The sequence below is a fragment of the Phocoena sinus genome, chromosome 1 (genome assembly GCF_008692025.1).
Source record: "Phocoena sinus isolate mPhoSin1 chromosome 1, mPhoSin1.pri, whole genome shotgun sequence".
Lineage (NCBI taxonomy): Eukaryota > Metazoa > Chordata > Mammalia > Artiodactyla > Phocoenidae > Phocoena > Phocoena sinus.
In genome coordinates, this window is record NC_045763.1 from 139,929,637 (window position 1) to 139,950,468 (window position 20,832).

Below are 20,832 nucleotides of genomic sequence, written 5' to 3' on the forward strand. Positions count from 1 at the left end.
CATAAAAAAAAAAAAAAAATACATATGCCCCAATACATATGTATTTACCAAAATGAGGTAAATACAAAATGAGGTAAATACCAAAATGAGGTATTACTATACCCCCTCATATTCAGTCCAGGGTCGTTTCTGGGAATCTATATTTAACAAGCTCTCTGTGTGATTCTGATGCACAACAAAGTTTTAGAACTATTGTTCTATGTAAAAACATTTATAGTGAAAACTTAAATATACTAACATGTAAGAGGTGTCAGATAGAAGTATACATGGGGTAGAGTGTATATTAAATTTTATTATATTTGTATCTTCCTATAGCAGTAGACTGTACATTCAACAATATTATTGCAAATTTTCAGCTATAATGGAATTTTTGTTTGGTCTTTAAAGCCTTAGCAATATGTTTATTTTCATTAATACTGCAGAAAATTTTAATGTCCTTATAACTGATCATAAAGGTAAGAGCATGCTGTAAACATACGAATATCATTATATCCATGCATACAACTTCCTTTAGTAGGAATGAGGAAAGCATCTGGCAGTTCTTACTTAAATGATGGGGAGCATATTCTGTGGCCATATAGGACTGGTCCTGTTATAAATGAAAGGGTTCTTTCCTTTTCTTTTATTCCTTTGTCTACTGGGCTCTTTTGCAGCCTGTTGGTACAAACAGCATTAGAGGAGTATCAGCAGTTTCTAAAACACTCACAATAATGCAAAGTGCAAAACTCTGAGTCTTGAATTGAGGAAAATAAGCTTTCTTTTAAAGAATAATTGGTGTTTTCTTCTTAAGAGGAGGCACTCAGTTACTGTGCCATTCACAAAGAAACTTAGGCTGTGAGGGATGGATCAACTCCACTTTTATTGTAGGGAAGCTGTGATGTTCCTTGACTACAAGATTTAATAGAAAGAGATGTAGGTTAGAAGCAACTATTTAACAAGTCTGATTCAAAATTGAGTGAAAACAGCACAGGAAGTTTGAAAAAATTTCTAGAATTTTTTCCAAATGTCGATTCAAAATGTCTCCTGGTCTCTTGAAATAGCTTCAAGAAGTGCAATATGTGGCTGCTGATCCCCAAAATTCTTGCTTTCCTCCCTTTCCTGGGAACACAGGTAAACTACATGTCCAAGCCTCCTTTACATTCTCTATATGGTCATATACTAAGTTATAGCCAATGGAATATGAGTGGAAGTGATGTGAGATAGATTGATAGATATACCTCTTCTAGGCTTGACCCATAAAAACTTCCCACTGTGGTTCTCCATGCACCTTTCTGTCTACTGGAGATGACACCCAGGCAACCTTGAAAGCCACAAATTGAAAACTGCAGGGCTTCTGTCAGCCTGGGTTCTTAAATGACTGTATGGAGCAGGGACATCCCACCCCCACTCCTCCCCATCCCAATGCCAATGGACTTTGCTTGAGAGAAAAACAACCCTTCACCCTGTTAAGCCTCTGAAGCGTTGGGGTTAGTCTGTAACAGCAGTTAGCCTATTTTAATTAATACAGGATGTAAGAATACGGGCAAGTCTGTACCATGAGACCATGCACGACCTATTATTTCTGGAGCCAGAGCCCTGAACATAGTCCCATAATTCTCCTGCAGAGGTTGCCTTTACCATAATCCCCCTGAGAAAATTCTGTAGAAAAGACTCTTCTTTTCTACTACTTCTAAAGCTCCAGGGGGCAGTACTTAGGCTGTCAGGAGTGTTCTAGTCCTGCAAGGACAGTTCAAAGTGAACATTTCTCTTGGTCAGTGGGACATGATCCTAACAGCACACAGAGTGTGAAATACACGGAAATTCTCACTCCAGAATTTGGAGACAACAGGATTGGATAAAAGGAAACCAGAGGCACAGCCACAATGGAGCATGACACGCATGCAGAGAACCAGAGCACCAGGACCACCTGCTAGGTCCCTTAATGGCACTTGCCACAGACTGGCAGGTATTGTCATTACAATTTAAGAGAAAATCCTCCTGGCTTTTAAAAAGTTTTACTGCGTGGAAGTCAGATAGCGAATTTCAAGATGTTCGAAGTCCTAGTCCTTAGGAAAAGATAGATTTGCCTTCCCTTTTAAGATAATGACCGAGCCCCTCCAGATTGTCTCCTTCCTCTCCCAGCAGCCAGCCTTTCACACACCAGCACCCTTCCCACGGTGATGGCTTTCCACTGGGTAGCTATTTATGGCATCGCCCATTCCAAATACAATCTCAGTGGATATAGGAACTACTTAAGAATTTGCAACCTGACTTTATTTTTAATTTTGGCTTGGTTTTTATCTGAAATGTTTATCCAAGCCTTAAAGCTCTTCAGCCATTTTACAATAAGTACCTCTCTCTCCTTCCTAGTCCATTAAATAAAATAGCCACCATCCAAGCAACAGTTATTCTGTACAAGGCACTGGGCATGGCCTTTACCTACATTACATTACTTAATCGTCACAGGAGAGTATTATTGTTATCCCATTTTGCATATGAAGAAACTGAGGCAGCAAAAGGTTAAATAATTTGGCCAAGCTCACATAACTAGTAAGGGGCAAAACCAGGGTTCAAACCTGAGCACTCTAGCCACAAACCTCCAACCTTAACCACTGTACTGCCTCTATTTCTATTTCAATTTTTGCTCATGGAAGACATCTCTTGAGAGAGTAGTTGATCCTTCAGAAGGAAGATAAATAATTCCAGTTCATCAGAACTTCTTCTCTGCACCTTTGTTTTTTTTTCATTCCCGCACTTGTGGAATTTGGGAACCTCTTACCATGGTACCAGTGTTCACTCTCTGAGGTACCTCCCTTCTCTAAATCTTAGCAGTTCTCTGGCATGGCAAGATCCTGAGGCTGTTGCCACAGTCTTCCGGAAAAGAGAAGCTTCTTGGCTGCAGCATGTTCTTAACGCTTAGGAGAAGAGCTGCACTGAGGGGCCAATCTGTCGCTGTGTCTATATTTAACACCATCTGCCAGGAATATTTCAAACTGCCTATTTTAGTACATGCCATTTCATGCAAATGCGACTGCTCCACCACTAGTTCGTGGGAAACCAAGGGCATTGGTGGGATAGGGAGTTTCTGCTCTTTATGTTAAGTGTTGTGAGTCGGCCCTTCAGGCAACCTTCCAATGAGACAAGGCAGAGGATAGAGGGAGGGTTTTCCCAGGGTGTTAGTCCCAGGGGTCCACACTTTTAGTGGCTCAGAAGCGATCCAGGGGTGGCAGCTGCCGAGGAGGCGGAGGGGGGTTCTGGATTGGGGGAGGAAACGTAAAAAGCCCAAGGCTTTTATACAGCATCCCTGAGGCAACATGCTGGCCTTTCCCATTTCAGAGCTCCCCATTCCAGCTCCATAAATCACTGGGCAAACTCTTCCAGCCTTAACCAACCCTGTGCAGCCTTTGTGCTCCATCTCAGGGAAAGACAAGGACTCCCGTTTACTGAGGGCTTCAGTTTTCAGTGTTGGCTTGTACAAGCATCAGTTCAACTCGTCCATATGACATCCTTATGAGGGAGGTTCTAGTCTTAGTTCCACCTTACAGCCAAGGAAACTGAGGCTTGGAGAGGCTTAGGGACTTACAGAGTTAGAATCTGAGCTCGGGCTCTCTGAAGCCAGACCATGATCTTAACTATTGTTATCATACTGACCAGTTCTAAATCCCCTACCCAATCAGTCTCTCTGCAATAGACACTGTATTTTTTGCATATTATTTCCACCTGCAGCTTATTTTCCAGACTCAATGCTTAACTGTATTTGAGAGGTTCTGACCATAGGTTTGTTATCAAGCCCCACTGTGACTGTGTTGACTTCCCTAAAAACCCCTCCCAGACCGGGCCCAGAAACAGCCCAGTGAGGTGTGGGGCTCTTGGTTTTGCCCTCAGCCTTGAGTAAGAACTGCTTGGAGGAAGCGGTTGAAGAGCCTTATGAGAGCCTGCCCCAGCTGTAGAGGTGCACAGAGATGCATGGAATTCGTCCTTGTAGATGACAAGGGCTGCTGGAAAAGGAAATGCTACCAGGGACTGGCGTGGGACCGGAGCTGAGAAGACTGACAGTGGAATGCAGTTCCTTAACCCAGCTGTCCTGGGTGACTTATTTATCTTCAGAGTGGCTGAATCCAGGCAAATTCTGAAGTGTTATAATAGGAAAATATCAAAATATATGTGTACTTTTTTCTAAGCACAATTCCTGAGGATGACCAATCACCCTAGGATGAAAGTTAGAAGAGGTGGTTACATGCATGCTCTGGTGTTGTAGGTTGGAAACTGAGTCCTTGGGAAGTAGAGTGAGTGGTATAGAATAGAGATTAGAAATCAGAGCTTTTAACAGACAGCTCCATATCCCATCTGTTTCAGTTGTTTATTCCTATATACCAAGCCACCTTTAAACTTAGTGGCTTAAAACAAGAACAATCATTTTATTATTACCTCCCATGGATGTTGGTGGGTGGCTGTCTGGCTAGGTGGTTCTCACTGGGGTCTCTCCTTCAGTTGCAGCTGGACAATGGTTGGGGCTGGAGTCATTTCAAAGGCTTCTTCATGTATCTGGAAGTTGGTGCTGGCTGTGAACTGGGACCTCAGCTCGGCTGTGCATCAGGACAGCTGTACATCATCTCTCCATGGGCCTGACTGTCCCCATAGGAAGAGAGCTGTGTTCCCAGAGGGAGAGACCCAAGAGAATGAGGCAAACACTATATCACCTTTTATGACCTAGCCTTAGAAGTCACGTAGTGTCATAGCATACTCCCATTGTGGTCGCAGGCCAGGCCAGATTCAAGAGGAGAGAATATAGACACATTCCTCAAAGGAAGGAGAATCAACATCAATTTGTAAGAGGAGCATGTGAGATGGGATATATATTGTGGTGGCCATCTTTGAAAGATACAATCATCCATACCAATGACAATGGACTAGGGAACAACTTGGTTTTGGGAGAAATTGGACGAGGTACTATAGCCAGTATTAAGTGCCAGAGGGCTGGAAGGGCAGTGGAGAATCAAGACTCCGAGCAATTCCTTCTTACATTCAACAAGTGTTTACTGGGTACTTATGAGGTGCCAGAAACTGGAGATACAGCAGTGATCAAGAGACAAGGCTCCAGCAGCTTTCATGTAATTTAGAGTCTGGTGGAGATGCGATGAACAACTGCTCAAATAAATACGGAAGTGCCACGAGGAACTATAAAGTTGGGTAAGAAGACTAATAATATTGGGGCAGAGTGTCTATTTTAGGTAAAGAGCTTAGGGATGACCTCTCTGAGGTGGGGACATTTGAGCAGAGACTTAAATGGACGGAGTGAAGCATGCAAACATCTGGAGGAAAGGCATTCCAGCCTGGGGAAGAGCAAGGGCAAAGTCCCTACAGAAGGATAAACTTGAGTATTCAAGGTATAACAGGAAGCCCTGTGACTAGCATTTAGGGATTAAGTTGGAGAAGGGTAGGAAATGAGGTATAAGAAGTTACCAGTAGTTGGGGCAAAATCTATCACAAAACATTGCTTTTGCTGGTGTTTGGTTCCCTCGGTGTTAGGATGGTAGAACAAATCCTCCTCATTAGAAAGTATCCATCATGAATATAGGCTTCCTGTTTTCTAAACATAAATGACCATGTTTCCATTTGGGGCAGAGCTGACTGAATACGAATTTCAGAAAACATCTCTGACATGAATGTAGAAGCATCCGGCCGCCCTCAGGGTAACTTCCCACCACTTACCACAGTCAATCTGGTCTTTGTCAGGGCATCTTCCTTTTCAGAGGGTAACTATGACAACGGAGCATGCTGCTGATGCTGTGGCCGTGCAGCAGCCCTCTGTTTGCACACATGATGCTGTGGGAACACAGAACTGTGAATCAGGGTAATGTCGGCCTCTCTCTTTGTAGTGGACAAGTTATCTGCTATTTGATTCAATTAATGTTTTTTTTACTCACTTTGTTTTTACTATGACCCTCTCATAACAAAATGATTAACATGTCCTATAATCTGTCACATCATTTCCCAAATTTATTTGATCAAGACCCTCGTATTAGTTTTCTGTCGCTGCTGTAACAAATCACCACAAACTTAACAGCTCAAAAAACACGAATGTATTATCTTACAGTCTGTAGATCAGAAGTCTGATGTGGGTCTCTACAGGCTAAAATGACAGTGTCAGCAGGGCTATATCCTTTTCCTGAGGCTCAAGGGGAAGGTCCATTTCCTTGGTCATTCTGGTTCTTGGCAGAATTGAATTCCTTGTGGTTATAGGACCAAGGTCTCCATTTTCTTGCTGGCTGAGGGCCATTCCCAGCTTCTAAAGGCTTCCCAAATTCCTTAGCTCATGGCTCCGTCCTCTATCTTCAAAGCCAGCAATGGCAGGTCAAATAACTCTCACACCTTGAATCTCTCCTCCATCTTCTTCTGTCTCATCTCTCTCTGACCACAGCCAGGGAAGATTTTCAACTTTTAAGAACTCATGTGATTAGACTGGGCCCACCTGGATAATCCAGGGTGTTCTTTCCACCTGAAGATCCATGCCCTTAGTCACATCGGCAAAGTTCCATTTACCATGTAAGGCAACACAGTCACGTGTTCCATGGATTAGAGTGTGGACATCTTTGGGAGAGTCATTCCCTACCACAACCTTCATTCCCCAACCCCATTAAACTAGAGATTAATGCAATAGAGTTTGGGAAGCCCTGCAGTAGAGGTATCCAGAGGGTTGATTCTTGACAGGAAAGAAACTATTTCTTTAGGGGCTGTTGCAACAGCCAAAGCACTGGGCGAGCACAAGACAAGGTGAGGTTGGATTCCTCCACGTGGTTGGTGCAGGTGGGGCAGAGGAATAAGGTTTCAGTGATGGGTTTAACCTTCTTGCTTACCTCGAGTATGAATCAGGTAGATTTGTCTGATTAGGCTTGTCTGTCAAGAACCTCTGCCTCTAATGCCAGAAAGGAGAGGAAGGGACAGTTACTGCAGCAGGTGCTTTTCATGATCACTTCATATAATGGTCATGCTAACTTGTGAAGGTGAACCCTGCATTTGAAGCTACATGAGGCAGATTCATTTGGTGCCTCACTCGGTTCCCCTTTAATGGGCTGGTGCACCCGTCCACAGAGGTGGTGAACTAACAGCTCCCAGCTCCCCCTTTCTCTAGAAATTACCCTTACAGCTGATGGGGGCTGCCTCAGCTTTGAGGTTATGCCATCGACCACCCCCTCGCTCAACGGGTGCGCGTGCACACACACACACACACCCTCCCAACCACAAAAGTCTGGCCCTCTTGCCTCATGGTGGGGACATTTCTGTGATGCTCCAGAGTCCTCTGGGGATGAAATCAACTTCTTCCTCGCTTTACTCTTTTCCCTTCACTTTTCTGCTTCCCTTCTTCCCTTACAAGTTTTTCCTGAATAAATCACGTGTTCCTAAACCCCTACCTCTGGCAGTACTTCCATAGAGCCCAACCTAAGATGTAATAAAAAATTAATTCAAATATCGGGACCCACAAAATGGAGGCTGCCCCAGCGGCGGGGGTCCACATCACAGATCTAAACGAAAGTCAGTTCCCACTTACAAGAAATGCCTCACTGTCAAGGAAACCTAACATACACCAGTCACAATCCTCCAACTCAGCTTTAGCTGGCTCCCCTCACCCTGGAAAACAAGACCTGCTAGCCTTAATATTGGACCTCCTAGCCAATCATGCCATTTCCTTGTTGCCTCTTCTAACTCTCTATAAAACGTAGTCCTCGCTTTTTTGCAGGTTCTTGCGCTAGACTCAGACAGCGCCAAGAAAAATACAGGAGAAAATGCCGCTATCGCCCCTGGTACCTGCCCCTTTCCGGATATGTAGTTGAATAAATCAAATGAAGCTTGATTATTTCTTTGTAGAAGTGGGGCGGGAATTATGTGTAGGATTCTAAAGACTAAGTTTATAGGAAAGGACAAGCAGTGAGAGTGGAGAATAAGTATGAATTCAATGGTCCCTCTCACTGTAAGCTCCGTGGGGGTAGGGGGCTGTGTTCATCTCATGCACACTGTATCCCTGCGCCCAGCACAGGAGCTGAAACGTGGCAGATCTGCAGCAGTAAGTGAAGGAAGTTGAGAGAAGCAACCGGTGAGGTTTCTGTAAGTCCGGAGGTTAAGCCAGGAGAAAGTTGGGGAAAGAGGATCTGTTCTCCGTAGCACATGCTCCTTTGCACCCTTCCAAGCCCTTCTGTGATGACCTCACCTTTCCCGGGAACCTGCTCATAGTTCCCAGGAAGCTGTGGACTCAGGCCCTCACCCAGAAAGTGGCACTTCCGGTCAGCCCCTCCTCCGCCTACACCGGGATGGAGTGTCCCAGCTGCTCCTTAACCTAGGACAATGCCCTGCCCTTCAGAGATCTAGTGGACCCTTGGGTTAGACTTAAATTAGGTTTATTAATATATATATATATATATATATATTTTTTTTTTTTTTTTTTTTTTTTTGCGGTACGCGGGCCTCTCACTGTTGTGGCCTCTCCCGTTGCGGTTGCGGAGCACAGGTTCCGGACACACAGGCTCAGCGGCCATGGCTCACGGGCCCAGCCGCTCCGCGGCATGTGGGATCTTCCCGGACCGGGGCACGAATCCATGTCCCCTGCATCGGCAGGCGGACTCTCAACCACTGCACCACCAGGGAAGCCCTATTAATATATTATTTAAATCTGTACATCAAAAAACTAGGTAGTATTAACCCATGTTACCTTAGTGCTCATATAAGACTAAAACAAATTTATGATCTAAACACCAAAAAAGTCACAAAACCAGTAAAATGAGCATTAAAACATTAATGAAATGTGACATCATATTGTTTTCCTAAAACCAAGTCTGTATTCCCAGCACAGTGTCGTCCTAACTGTCCAAGCCCAGCTCTTTCCCAGTCAGCCCATCTGTATTATCCTGGACCAAGTGCAGGCATCCTCTCTTGCACTCAGCTTTTCTCTCTTCCTACCACCTCTAAACCTACTTTTGGATAAAATGCACCCTGCTGTTTTTTAACTTCCAGCAGATGCAAACACATTTATATGTTAAGCCCACCTCTCTCTATTCCTCATTAGAGGAAAATAAATAAAGTGGCTTTACTTGGCATTAATGTGATCCCAGACACAACCTGGAGGCTGCAGTCATGCGGTGACTGTGGATTATACGTTGGATATTCAGATTATTTAGAATATATGTGCTTATAAGAATATATATCATATTTATTATATATACATGATATATATGTATGTATACATATGCATTTATGTACATGAAATAATCGTCAAGTTTTAGTTTTAAAATAAAAAAGTAAAACATTCTCTTAGAAAATTTGTGGCCCCTTGAGGAACAACACTGTTTTAGGCATAGCCTCGTCTGGAATGCTGCGTCTCTGTATGTGCTATTATTTCTCCTTCTGCCATACCCGTGCATTCGGTCATGCCCAAGAAATAAAATTAATTTTCTTTACCTCCCCTGTTTGCATATCCAATCATCATCCTTATTTATTCATCTATTCTAGAACAACCAATCAGCCACATTAAGCATGTATCATAACCACTCGGGACTTCACAAGAACTCTGCAAAGTAGATATTATTGTTATGGCCCCAGTTTAAAAATGAAAAATCTGGAGCTCAGTGAGTTTGAGACTTGGGTTGCATTGGAAGTAGGGCTTTGATTCAGTTCTGCCTGACCTCAGATCCCACACTCTTATTCTTCACCATATCCCCAAGGTATTGAAAAGTGTGTGGTACGTAATCAGTACTCAGCAAATATCTTTTGAATGAATACAATAACAATGAACTGTTTCTATTGTGCCAGTCGCCTCTACTCACAGCCCACAGGAGCTAGACTCCACTATAGACCCGACATAGACCCTGTATGTTTCTCCTTTACAGGCAGCAAGGCCCTGCAGAGTAGAAACTAAGGATCCTTACCTGAGAATCCCCATCATGCCTGGCACATAGTAGGTGCCTAAATATTTATTAATCAGAATTGGCTTGAGCTCTTAGGTAGTCATGGCCCAGCCTGGGATCTTTCTTCAAGGTTAACTTAGAATTAGAAAAAAGACCTTGAGGAAGAGAGTGTGTTTCTGATGACTCCAGAAAGGCACCACCAGCAGCCTTGGTAAAGGAATGGGAAGCTTTGGCAACTTCCTTCTAAGGTTGGACTCCAAGCCCTACTACGTAATGTACGCAAAAGCATGTGATTCAGAGAGCAGCAAAACCATGGAGCAGCATGCCAGGTTTAGAGTCATTGAAGCAAGTGGTGTAAATGATGAAATTTAAAAGGCAGAGACCTTTTTAGAAAAAGCCAGGGTGCACAGAAGTGACAGCATTGCAAGCTGGGTGGAAATGACAAATCTTCCCCATTCCCCTTGCAGGAGGGCCTTGGAGAATGGCTTTTAAAATGCCCTTTTAAGTCTCTGAAGGAGCCGTCAGCGGGATCAGCTAAGGCTGGGAAGTTCCTCGTGATCATCTGCAGCATAATTGAGGTTCCCACATTCTTTCTGCCCCGGCTGCTCCTCGGGTCAGATAAAATGCACCCGGGGCTCACGGTTCATCTGTGTTTACATTTTCCCCTCTTTGCTGCCCTTGTTCTTCTGCTCACCCCAAATCACCAGGCTCTTGCTGCCTGTATTTCAACAGGAAACTTTCTTTCCCCCCAGACTGTTTACAGCTTCCTCTCCATGCAGTTTTCCAGCCAGTGGAAGCCTGGCCCGTTACTGGTTTGCGGCGGGTTTATGGTGGGCTTGCGGTGGGCACCCACTGAGCAGCAGGCAGCTTGACCTGAGCGTGTTCTCTCCTCACCCACTTGCCTGGGGGGGAGGGGCGGGGGATGGGCAGGGCCTCCTTGTGCTTCTGGAGGAGTCCCCAAATGTCTGATAAATTGCAGGGTGTTTTCAGTGACTGGGCACCTTTCCAAAGCTGGCGCATCTTTCCCTACCTCAATGAGATGGGTCGGAGAGGGGGAAGGAATTGACATCACGCGTAACCATCCACGCCAGACATTGGACCAGGGATCCAATGGACATTAGTTGGAATTCTCACAGCCACCTGGCAGGCTCAGCTCTGTCCTCACTCAGCAGATCAGGGACCCCAGATTCACCAGAGACACAGCTAGGATGTCAGAGAGTCAGGACTCAATTCTAGGTCCCGGGCCCCAGAGCCCAAGCGCTTTTCACTTGAATACGCTGGAGGGACTTTGGCTTCTCCCCTGACACCCACACTCGCAGAAGGGAGCCTGCTCTCTCTCTCTCCCGACCCGTCGCTGATTCATGCAGAAATTATAATAAAGTCAGGATTTGTAAAGTTTCATCCGCCAGCTCTTCTCAGGTACACTTCAGTTCAAACACAGTTTGGGTTCCTGCCAGAGTCTCCAGCATACTTCCAATTTCATGCAAAGCCATCTTTCCTGATAAGTTCATTTTGTTACATTTATGACTAAGTATGATTTCACTTTATACCATTTTAAGGCATCTCCTGTATGCAAATTCAGAAACCAGAGAAAAAATGTTTTTGTTAGATGCCATGCCCCGATTTTTGGATCAGGAAATGCATCCCCTCCCCAAGCTCTGCACCATGTCAGTATCATCATCGTGGTAATCATCGTGGCTTAGTTTTCCTTTTAGCAGCATTTTTTATTTTTAAGTTCTCTGTTCCAGGCACTGGAAGAACTGTTGTGTATCCCTCATTGCAGGTGCAGCACCAGAATATACCAGCCCCTTCTCCAAACAGATTCTTGACCACGCAGTCTCAGCCTCCCCCTCCATACTAAGAGTTAAGATGCTTTTCTCAATCCTGTAGCAGATGGAACAGCTGCTCCTGCCTGAGGATCCCCTTCCCAACCCCCGTTCCAGGGAAATGTGTGTGGTGGGGGGATCCCCAGTGGAGGATGAGGTTGCTCTGTCTTGGCACCAAAAAGAAAGTCCTGCCCTTCCCTGGTGGGCCTCCTCCAGACTGGCTACCCTCCCTCCCCAAGGATGAAGCTCCAAGTGGTACCTCCAGCCCTGCCGGAACCCACTCTTTCCAAACCACTGAGTCATTTCCCCTCAAGGACTTTCTCATTAAAACCTTCCTGCTTGCTTTAGCTCTGGAGCTCCGTTCTGAGTTACTGTTTCCTTCCCCATTCCCACTGAGCTGGAATTAATGGCCCGGCACCTTTCAGCTCTCCCTCCCTTTGCAGTTTTCCTTCCCACTCTCATCTCTTGGCTGGAGTCTCCACACTTTGTACACATTTGTGCAAAGCCCCAGAGTTTCTAAAGCTGTGAGGGAAGATATTGTTTGGAGGATAAATTGGGAAGATGAGCATCTACGAAGAGGCACCAGGGAGAAAACCCTCTGACCAAGAGCTTGTCCCAGATCCATCTGACATAGCGAGCAGAGCAGTTGGGAATAGCAACCTTTGACTAATGGCCTCTGATCTGCTGGACCTTGAGCAGCTGCTGAATCCCCTGGAAGGCAGCTGTGGTCTCCTCAGAGCCCTGGTTAGGAGCGTTGCATGCACGTCTGAGACCTGCTGACCAGGGGATAGTTTGCTGTGTGGTCAGTAGCCACAAAGCAGGACTCCGTGGGGCATTAGAGGCCAGAAGACATTGGCCCTTTCTGGTTCAGTGATGGAGTGATGGGAAGAGAATACAGAAAGAGAAAAGAAATGGTCATAGTAAACAGTGCACCTTAGTTCCTCTTCTATCAGTCTTAACTTTTTAGTGAGGCAGTTCTCTGTTCCAGGCACATAGAGAGCCATTTTATATTTCTCATTGCAGGCCGAAAATATTCCAGCCCCTCCAAACAGATTCTTGATTGAATAGAATGTCACAGGCTGTGCTAAGAACAGTGACCTTTGTGCCCTGTATTGAGTAAAAGTTCATTGAAGCAAGTCAAGCTGAAGTTCAAAAAGTGTACGTGACAGAAGAGAAGGGCCAAAAACTCGTCTGCTGACTCAAAACCTTTTATTGTTTATTCATTCCATCACAGTGTCGTTATGAAAAGCTTTGGGGAGATTTTCCTGGGGTGATGGGTCCACCCCTCAAGTCCCATCACGTTGACAATCCCCTGCCCCAGTAAGTGTGAGACCCACACAATCTAGAGACCGCTGATGCGGCTTTGCAGAACTCCAAAACACTGCCACTGGAAAACCTGCTCTCAAAGTATGCCTATGGTTGCTCATCGTCACCAGCTTGGTGACTTCCACAGAAGGTGAGAATTCCATGGTTTGGGTCCTGGCTCTCTTCCTGCTGATTCAGAGATCCGCCACAAGGCTCGTCGGCCTTGTCTGCTGCTCGCCACGTTATTCCCTGCTCTGTGAACTTCTGCATCCTGTGTCATAAGTGATCCTTCCTTCTCCTCTTAGATTTTCAATCTCTACATCCCTACTGACCTTTTCCAATTAGTCTACAAATTGCTTAACTCTTCATTTCCAAACAACTCTATGTACTCTGCCTGCTTCATAAGCCCTTCCCTTTGCGTCCTCCAGGGGGCGCCACCCACACTGTGTTCTGGGTACAGGAGTAGTTTCGAGGAGTTTCATTTACCCAGGATACAACCTGAATGCAACTCCTCCTCTTCCACCTCCTCGTGCAAAGATGGGCACCGTTGCTTCCCTCCAGTTACTGTCCTGTGTTCTTCCTTCCTTCTAATACCATTCTTACAAGAGCCATCTCTGTTCCTTGCCTTTCCACGTGCAGAAGTCTCCGAGGACTTCCTACTGTAATATCAGTGGCCTCCTTTTCATCCTCCCGCTCGCCTGTCTGTAGCGTATGATACACCTGAATTTTCCCTCCTTCTGGAAACACCCTCCTCCCCTGGCCTTCCTGCTTCTTCTGTTGTCTCCTGGCTCCTCGTCAGTCCCCGACCAGCTCTCCACCTCCAGTGTTCTCTCTGAAATCTTGATGTTTCTGAAGGCTATGTCCTCAGCCCTTTTTTATTCTTCACAGTCCCTTCCCTGGACAGTTGCATTTACTCCCAGTTAATGATCTGAAACTTTCCATGTCAATACATCTTAATAATAACCAGTCCATATTTGATTATCTAAATCATCCCCCAAACGTCCTTTCTAGCTAGTTTGTTCAATGAGGAACCAATTAGAGCATGTACATCACATATCCAATTTTAAGTCCTTTTTTAAAAAAGATCAAGTATAGACATGATAGCATGCTTGTTAAACGGATTTGGCCAGTTATCTACAGAACATCCCATCTTCTGGATTTGACTAGGTGCTTCTTTGCAATATCATTTAGCTTGTTTCTCTAACCCACTTATTTTTTATAAACTGGAAGGAAAAAGCAAAGGCATGATGATTCAGTTTAAATCTTGTTAGCTAGATTATGTCATAGATGTGGACTTTATGTTGCATTTCATCATAAGATACATATGTTCTGGTTGACTCACCATTGAGGATCCTAGCATTGAGCCATCAATTAAGGCAAATGGTAGTCTCATCCTTCCATTGTAGCATGATGTTTTCCCCATGTGACTAGCAAGTAAACGATGTGATGTTATTTTGGCAATATACAAATGTCCAGTGCCCCATCAGCCATATGCCTAATGCTTTTTATCACCAGTTTATACTCACTGTATAAGTCAATAATTCCATTAAGAGTTTAAAGTGATTGTCAGCCAGGGTTCTTGGTAGGATATGGATGCCACACTCCAATTAATTAAAGGTTAATTAAGAACATTTTTAGGATGGAGCTATATACTAAGGTGTGGGCCATCAAGGGGTGGGTGATGAGTGCCAGGTGGGCAGCTGTTACCAGCCCTGGTCCTGAAGGGGCAGGAGAAGAAAGTGGTACTCCTGGTGCTGGGCAAGCTGCAGCCCTGGGAGGAGAGCTGCCCACCGGGAGGAGTGGCTGCTGACAGAGGAATGCAGTTATAATCCAGACCTTCACCTGGCAGGGCACTCAGATGAAGTGAAACTTTTCTGACAAGTTTATTTTCTGCTTCTTACCTGAAGCACAGTAGCAGGACAGGGGGTTACAGTTGAGGTGCTGGAGGCAGGTATGTCCTTTGAATAGCTGTTTCTGCACCAAGCTGACTATTGGCATTGAGAGCTATCAAGAGAAACAAAGTGGACGGCACTCTCAGGTGGAGGTTGACCTCTGGTTGCCAAAGCACAAAGTGTATGTTGGGGGGGAGGTATCACATTTACAAAGGATAATTGTATTTGTTAGCAGGTCGGGGCCAAAGCTGTGTTGTCTCCCTGCAGGAAGCAATGAAAACAAGATGATGTTAGTCCCAGGGAAATACATCCTCACTCCTGAATAATTGTTTCAGCCCCCGGACACTTTTCATTCAAACGTGTAAATGCATAGAAGAGAGAAGTTAATGATCACTAACCTTTTACCATCTTGGGAGGAGCGACTTCTGGTGCTACGTATCAGGAAACTTCTGAGGGAATGATTCCAGGTGCCCTTAGCTCAGGTAAGTTTCCTCAGCTTGGGAATAAAACACCTCTGCTTTCACTCACGGCAGGTTAAAAGAAATAGCACTGATAACGTGTGTCATGTCATTCAATCAAGTGTTGGAGCCTGAAGGCATGCTGGTTCTTCTGGTCTCTGGGGGAGGGTTCATTACTGAGTTCCTTCTAGCTGACAAGCGATTTGAATGTCCCCCTGTTACATGGGATGCCAACAGCATGGGGCTGAGAAAGAGAAGATTAGATTGATGGCTGCTCTATCACTTACCAACAAGGTGGCCTTGAGTGTGTTACTTGATCTCCCCAAACCAGTGTTTACATCCATAAAACAGTAATAATCATCATTCCCCTGGTTACAGGAGAAACAGCTGTCTTGAGGTAAGGTGTATAAGAATGGATTCTAGAATCAGAAAGACTGGAGCTTAAAATCTAGTTACGCTTCCTAGTGATTGTATAAAACTGGACAGTCACCTGTAAACCAGGTAAAACAGGGAAAGCAATGGAATTTTCCTCATAGATTATTTTAAAGATTAAATGCTGAAAAGCACCTAGCACAGTGCAGGGGAGGCATACGCACTCAAGGGTTCATGGTTATTAACATCAGCTGTCCCGGCTGCTGGTGGTAGGGAGGATGCCCTGGTGTGATGCCCTGTTTAACATCCTTGGGCAAAGCGGAGCCTGTGAATATGACGAGCGACCACTCCCATGGCTGTGGTACGTAATATGGCAAAAGGGAGGTCATGGGGTGGACCTGACCTAGTCAAGTTAAAAGCACAGAGCTTTCTCCTCTGGTCACAGGTGAGAAATCCTAGAAGTGGGCTCCTGCTGGCCTGGAAGGAAGTAAACATCCATGCTGTGAATAGCATGGGGACCACATGGCAAGGAATACCAATGGCCTCTGGGAGCTGAGTGTGATCCCCAGATGACAGCTAGCAAGGAAACGAGGAACGTATTCCTACGAGGTCATGAGAAACAATTCTGCCAACAACCCGACTGAGCTTGGAAGGGGACCCCACACCTCAGATGAGAACTCAGCCTGGCTGGTGCCCTAACTGCAGCCTTGTGATCCCCTGAGCAGGGATCCAACAAAGCTGTGCTCAGACTTCTGATCCATGGAAAACGTAAGATAATAAGTTTGTGTTGTTTTAATCCACTTAGTTTGTGGTAATTTGTTCCCAGCAATAGAAGACTAATATCCTACCTAGAGTTAATCAACACTACCGCTATTGTTCTCGCTGTGTCGGGTTCTGTTCCTAATTGCTGTCATCTGCAGCAGTACCTCGCTGCATAAATCATGACATTGCAAGAATGGCAAGAGGTGCTTTTCTTCAACACACCCCCCTTAGACGGGAAGTATTCACTCTGACTGTCTTCTGCTAATGGGCTGGTGATGGTCACGGGGAGGAGTGGCTTATCGACCTCTGTGGCTTTAGAAAGGCACACAAATATCATCAGAACTGAGTCTTTCCTGGAAGACTTGACTTATTATGTGAAAGCCCTTTTCTTCAGAGGCTTCCTGTTTGACACTACAAGTTTCTCACCTACCGAGGCCTTCTCTGCACCATAGACCAAACGTAGCCAAATGATCTGTTGAAGAGTTTCTAGGTCCTCACTGAGCTTGCAGCATGTTGGGAAAGGCAGATACTAAACAAGTAATTGCACGAACATAGGAGTATAAACTGTATGGTGTGCCTTAAAGAATAACATGAAGTATCAGAGAAACTTGAGCCTGGAGGTTCAGGGAAGGCTTTTCTTGAGGAGACGATCCTTGCCAGGAGACCAGGAGGATGAATAGGAGGTAACTCGGCCAAGGGATGACAAAGATGCTCTTCATCACAGGGAACAGCTCGTGTAAAGTCCCTGAGGCAGGAGAGGTCATGGCCAGTTTAAGAAACGGCAAGACTAGTGAAGTAGCAAGGAGAATGAAGAGAAGAGTGTGTGTGAGTCGAAGGTGGGGAGGGAGCAGAGCTAGATCTTGCAGGTCCTGTTAGGCTTTGCTAAGGATTTCAGTCTCAGTCAGCCTTTCCCTTTTAAGAGAGCACCCCAGCTGGGATGGAGGGAAGGGATCGTAGGGAGAAAGACAGATGTGAAAATACTAGTTGGGAAGCAATTGCAACTATCCAGACAGGAGTTCAGGGTGGCTGTGACAGAGATCATGATGTGGACAAGGAGAGAAGTTAGATAAAACTAATCTAATTTGGGGAGCCTTAACTTTGCCAGTTTTAAAAATTAAGAAAACGTTTTCAGTCCACCCTACCATTTTGAAGAATTCACATTCATTCACTTACTTATTTGATAAATATGTATTGTGTGATTTTTATGTGCCAAGCACTGTTCTAAGCATGGCGATATAGTAATGAATAAAACAGGCAAAAATCCCCGTTCCCAAGGAGCTTGCAACGGATTTAGATCATAAGCAAGAAAGATAAGGAACATATAAAATATATTTGTTAGCAAAAAATGCTAAGGAGAAAGTTAAAATTAAAAGAGGGAAATAGGAAGTGTTAGAATAAGATTGTATTATATATGGCCAGACAAGATCTCACTAAGAAGATATTTTTTTTCCTATCTTGATTAAACTTTTTTTTTAATCGAAGTATAGCTTGATTTACAATGTTGTGTTAGTTTCAGGTGTACAGTACAGTAATTCAGTTGTACATGTAGATATACATATAGATATAGATATTCTTTTCAGATTCTTTTCCCTTATAGGTTATTACAAAATTTTGAATATAGTTCCTTGTGCTATACAATAGGTCCTTGTTGGTTATCTATTTTATATATAGTAGTGTGTAAATGTTAATACCAACCTCCTAATTTATCCTTTCCCCTTTGGTAACCATAAGTTTAGAAGGTGATATCCTACACTGTTGGTGGGAATGTAAATTGGTACAACCACTATGGAGAACAGTATGGAGGTTCCTTAAAAAACTTAAAATAGAACTACCGTATGATCCAGCAATCTCACTCCTGGGCATATATCCAGAGAAAACCATAATTCGAAAGGATACATGCACCCCAATGTTCATTGCAGCACTATTTACAATAGCCAAGACATGGAAGCAACCTAAGTATCTATCGACAGAGGAATGGATAAAGAAGTTGTGGTATATATATGCAATGGAATATTACTCAGCCATAAAAAAGAATGAAATAATGCCATTTGGAGCAACATGGATGGACCTAGAGATTATCATACTAAGTGAAGTAACAGAGAGAGACAAGTATCATATGATATCACTCATATGTGGATGTGGAATCTAATTTTTAAAAAAAGATACAAATGAACTTATTTACAAAACAGAAGCAGACTTATAGATATCAAAAACTAACTTACGGTTACCAAAGAGAAAATGTCAGGGGGAGGGATAAATCAGGAGCTTGGGATGAACACACACACACTACTATATATAAGACAGATAACCAATGGGGACCTACTGTATAGCACAGGGAACTCTACCCAATATTCTGTGATACAGGGAGATCAGCTCAGTGCTTTGTGACCACCTAGAGGGGTGGAATAAGGAGGATGAGAGGGAGACACAAGATGGAGGAGATTTGGGGATATAGGTATATGTATAGCTGATTCACTTTGTTATAAAGCAGAAACTAACACACCATTGTAAAGCAATTATACTCCAATAAAGATGTTAAAAATTAAATTAAATTAAATTTTAAAAAATATTCTGTGATAACCTGTATGAGAAAAGAATCTTAAAAAGAATGACTATATGTGTATGTATAGCTGAATCACTTGGCTGTGAAACTAACCTGAAACTAACACAACATTATAAATCAACTATTCTCTAATAAAATTAAAATATTAAAAGATAGAATAAAATGAAATGAAATACAATAAAAGCTTTACCCACTATTGGTCAAGAAGACAGATCATGTAAAATTTTTTAATGCAAATTGAAATTAACATTTTGATGTAAATATATGATTTCTCATAGGAAAGATAAGTATCATTCTATGAATTTTTAATTTTCATATTTGTATACATAGACATAGTGTGTGTGTTCCAAATGATGATTAAAAAGGTGGTTTTTTTTAATGTGGATCACAATTTTAAAAATTTGAAAGCCATTGCTTTACCTCATTGAATTGTTACAAAAATGCTGCAATAAAAACATTATTCCAGTTTTGCAGATGAGGAAACTTAGACTGAAAGAAATTAACTCGGCTTCCTCAGCACTGTGGAAGTAGAGAAATTCGCATTCAAATTCAAGTAAAATGAATCCAAAGTCAATACTCTGTCCACTGTTTCATACTCCCCTATATTCTACAACTAAATTCTAAACTCAAATTTTAAAGGCTATGATACATATGAACATCAAATTTCTTTTGGAAGATATTGTTGATGAATTTGTCTTTGTTACCCCAGTTGAAATCATGTCAGTAAAGCAAAACTAGATTTTAAGAAAGAAAAGTTTAGAAGGTGATATTTGAGTAAAGATCTGAGGGAAGTTAGGGATTAAGATGTGCAGATTTTGGGGGTGGGGTGGGTCAAGGAAGAGTATTCTAATCAGAGGGAACAGCAAGTACAAAAACTCTGAGGTAGAGATGTGACTAGTCTTTTCCAGAAGGCTACTATGACTGGAAAATGTATCAGTTATCTATTCCACAATAATGCTAAGTAACAAGCTACCTCAGAACCCCAGTGTTGTATCATAATAAACACTTAGTTTTACTCATGAGTCTGAAGATCACCTGGGTGGTTCTGCTGAGCTGAGCTGAGCTTAGCAGGGCTCATTCATGCCTCTGAAGTCAATGGCAAGCCAGCATAGCTCTGATCTTGGGCTCTCTCACATGTGTTGAGACTTGGATAAGACAATTGGGTTGACTTAGCTCTGCTCCACATACCTGTGTGTCTCTCATCCTCCACTGAGATGATATTCTGTTCTCATGCCTAGCAGGGAGGGTGGGGAGAAAGGTGAGGAGAGAAAGAAAGAAGAGCGGGAGAGACCATAACAGGAGGAAAGGGAGAGAGGGGATGGAGAGAAAGAGAGAGAGAAACAGGGTGGGGAGAGGGAAGAAAAGAGAGAGAGGGCATATACACAAGACCTCTTGAGCCCTGGGCTCAGAACTGAAACAACGGTACTTCTGCCGCATTCTGTTGGCCAGAGCAATTCATAAGACCAGCTCAGTTTCAAGGGGTCGGGAACAAACTTCACTTCTTCACGGGGAGAGCCTTGAAGTCACATTGCAAAGGATGTGAAAATAGTGAGGAGTGGAAAATTAGGACCGGTTTTTGCCATGAATCTACCACATTGAGCTGGTAGGAGATAAGGCCAGAGAGGTAATAGGAATCGAGGTGGTATAGGGCCTTGCAGACCAGTGTAAGTCTCTTGGCTTTTACTCTGAGGTGAGAAGCCATTGGAGGGGTGCCAGAAGAGGAGTAACACAGCCTGACTTGTATTTTAATGGAATCACTCTGGCTGTCAGGTTGAGAGT

At 43.8% G+C, this 20,832-nt stretch overlaps 1 protein-coding gene across 1 annotated transcript in view; it reads left to right on the forward strand.

Annotated features, from left to right (window-relative positions):
* Positions 1 to 16,272, forward strand: part of TSEN15 (tRNA splicing endonuclease subunit 15) — a 99,526-nt gene extending 83,254 nt beyond the window's left edge. Inside the window, exons 8-9 of the transcript XR_004349873.1 lie at positions 15,234 to 15,380; positions 16,174 to 16,272. The gene's annotated coding sequence lies outside the window, so the exon portion shown is untranslated. The remainder of the gene's footprint in view (positions 1 to 15,233; positions 15,381 to 16,173) is intronic.
* The last annotated feature ends 4,560 nt before the right edge of the window (positions 16,273 to 20,832 follow it).